Source organism: Gossypium hirsutum, chromosome A09 (genome assembly GCF_007990345.1).
Source record: "Gossypium hirsutum isolate 1008001.06 chromosome A09, Gossypium_hirsutum_v2.1, whole genome shotgun sequence".
NCBI lineage: Eukaryota > Viridiplantae > Streptophyta > Magnoliopsida > Malvales > Malvaceae > Gossypium > Gossypium hirsutum.
In genome coordinates, this window is record NC_053432.1 from 59420538 (window position 1) to 59423630 (window position 3093).

The window sequence follows — 3093 nt, forward strand, 5'->3', positions numbered from 1 at the left end:
GTGCAAAGGAAGTGAGGGTGAAAGAAAAGAAGAAAGGAAGGGGAAAGGGTGTGCGCAGGGGATAGGGGAAGGAGGGGTTGAAGGTGAGGATAGGGTTGGTTTGGGTCTTGAGGCGAGCAACAGTGGCTGTCAGTGGGAGTGCTGGTGACAGTTGGTGGCTAGGGTTGGGAGATTTTGGGTAGAAGAAGAAGAAAATAAAAATTAGGGTTTGGGGGCTTTTAAAGGGGCACAGCCATGTGAGACCCGTGTTAGGCCACACGGCTGTATGGCTCGAGTTTAACCCGTGTTTGTCACGAGAGTTGAATGCCTAATTGTCACACAGCTTGGGGACACGCTCATGTGGTGCACACGACTATGTCGCACGGTCATGTTCCATGTCCTTCGTTTCTCCCACGTCCATGTGGTGCTTCAGACGCCCCTGTGTCCGAACACACGGCCGTATGCCTTGCCCGTGTGGCTCCCTGACTTTTTAAAATTTGAAAATTTAGCTTCAGTTTTTACACGGCCTAGGACAAACCCGTGTGTCCAGCACACGGCCGTGTGGATCGAATTCATGGCCGTGTGGCTCGATATTTGGGGAATTTTTAGCCCTATTTCCACACAGCCAAGGACACACTCGTGTGTCCAGGCCGCGTGGACCACTGTACCTACACAAAAACAGTAAAAATAGCTAAAATAAACTAGTTAGTGGTGTTAGTGCTCGGGTTGCCTCCCGAAAAGCACTTATTTAGAGTCTAAGCTCGATTAACCTCAATTTGGTGTGATTATGGCAGATCATGGAGTCCAGACTCTTCTTTCTCTCTATTAATTCTATTATCCACATAAAGTTTAAGTCGAGTAATATTTACCTTAAAGGTGCCGAATTGAGAATGATTTACCTCAACTGTACCATATGGGAAAATATTTAGTACCGTGAAGAGAGTCGCTCCGTTTGTATTAAGCTCTGAAGTAGCAATTCAGGGCTCCTGTTCATCTAACAATACTTTATCCCCAACCTTAAATTTCGTTGTTTCATCCTCACGCTTATCGATGTGTCGTTTTGATTCATCGTGTGCTTTTGGTTTCTTCTTGACATGTGTTCGCCATTTGTCTAGTTCGTCAATCTGAAGCTTTCATTTTTGTTACGTGGATTAGAATGAGGCTGCATCACGTTCTTCCTAGGGGAGTCCTACAAAGAAGTTTGAGTTGCAACATTATTCAAGTGAATAGAACTTAAACAATTGTCTCGATTACTAGATATTTTTGCAAAATCACAAGCTTGAAGCTTAATCGTGTCACCACCTATACGAAGTATCAATTCACCTATGCCAACATCAATGATAGTTCTAGCAGTTGCTAAAAAGGGTCTTCTTAAAATTAAAGGCACGTTACTATCTTCTTGTCTAGAACAACAAAATCAATTAGGAATATAAATTTATCAATTTTGAAAAGTACGTCTTCAATAATACCTCTAGGAAATCTAATTGTTTTATCTCCTAATTAAATGCTCATCCTAGTTTGTTTGGGTTTCCTAAGACTGAGTTGTTTAAACATTTTATAGGGCATGACATTAGTACTTGCCCCTAAATAAGCCAAAGCATTGTTAACGTCTAAACTACCAATTAAGTAAGAAATCGTAGAACTGCGTTCAACTCCACATGCAACGCATCATCCAACTTCTTCTTATTTGCTAAAAGCTCTTTTAAAAATTTAACTGCGTTTGGCATCTGCGAAAGAGCTTCAATAAACGGTAAGTTAATATGTAATTTCTTTAATAATTTAAGGAATTTACCAAATTGTTCGTCCAAGTGGTCTTTCCTTGTAGCACTAAGGTATGACACACGAGGTTTATATTCCCTACCTATCGATTTTTGCTTACTGTGGTCCACCTCATCTTTACCTTTATTTACCATAAATTCTTACCTCGGTTTTGGTTCAGGTTCAACTAACCTTTCTCCATCTCGAACAGTAATCGCATTAAGCTGTTCCCTTGGGTTAGGTTCAGTATTACTCGGCAAGCTAGCTTGTGGTCGTTCGGAAATCATCTTTGCCAACTGGCCTATTTCATTCTCGAGCCCTTGAATTCATGCTTGCTGATTTTTAAGAGTTGTCCCGGTGTTTTGGAAACGTGTTTCGGATACCGCGATGAATTTCGTTAGCATCTCCTCAAGGTTCGGCTTCTTTTCCTGATGGTAAGGTGGTTGTTGAAAACCTAGAGGATGTTGTGGTCTTTGATTTCCTGTACCACCCTAAGAGAAATTGGGATGGTTCCTCTAACCTACATTGTAAGTGTTACTATACGGGTTATTTTGATGTCTAGAATTATTATTACCCATATAGTGAACTTATTCCTCCTCGGTGCTAGGGTTGAAGGATGGATAATCTGTGTTTTGTACTCCTCCTCCGCTTGAATCACACCTCATCACTGGATGTACCTGAGTAGAACCATACAAACCATCAATCTTTTTATTTAAAAGTTCTGCCTGGTTAGATAGCATGGTAACCGCGTCGAGGTTGAAAACACCAGCAGCTTTCATCTGCTTCGTTCTTATTTCTTGCCACAGATAGTTATTCAGTGACATCTCTTCAATAAATTCGTAAGCCTCTTCAGGTGTTTTATTGTTTAACGTTCCACCGGCGGCTGCGTCGATAAGTTGTCTTGTTGAGGGGTTCACATCGTTGTAAAAAGTCTGAACCTACAACCACAGAGGTAACCCATGGTGAGGGCACCTTTTCAATAGGTCATTGTATCTCTCCCATGCATCATAAAGAGTTTCTAAATCCATCTACACAAAAGAAGAGACATCATTCCTTAATTTTGCCATTTTAGCTGGCGGAAAATATTTAAGTAAAAATTTTTCAGTCATTTGTTCCCAAGTAGTGATTGACCCTCATGGTAACGAGTTTAACCACTGTTTAGCTTTGTTCCTCAATGAGAATGGGAACAACTGAAGGCGAATGGCATCATCAGAAACGCCATTGATTTTAAAAGTGTTGCAAAATTCCAGAAAATTTGCTAAATGAGTGTTTGGATCCTCGTCTTGCAAACCATCAAACTGAACAAACTGTTGTATCATTTGAATTGTGTTAGGTTTCAGTTCAAAATTATTTGCA

General features: G+C 40.8%; 1 non-coding gene across 1 annotated transcript; it reads left to right on the forward strand.

Annotated features, from left to right (window-relative positions):
• The first annotated feature begins 2691 nt into the window (after nucleotides 1–2691).
• Nucleotides 2692–2798, forward strand: LOC121207357 (small nucleolar RNA R71). The gene has a single exon (XR_005902447.1). It is a non-coding gene; the product is annotated as a small nucleolar RNA R71 (small nucleolar RNA).
• The last annotated feature ends 295 nt before the right edge of the window (nucleotides 2799–3093 follow it).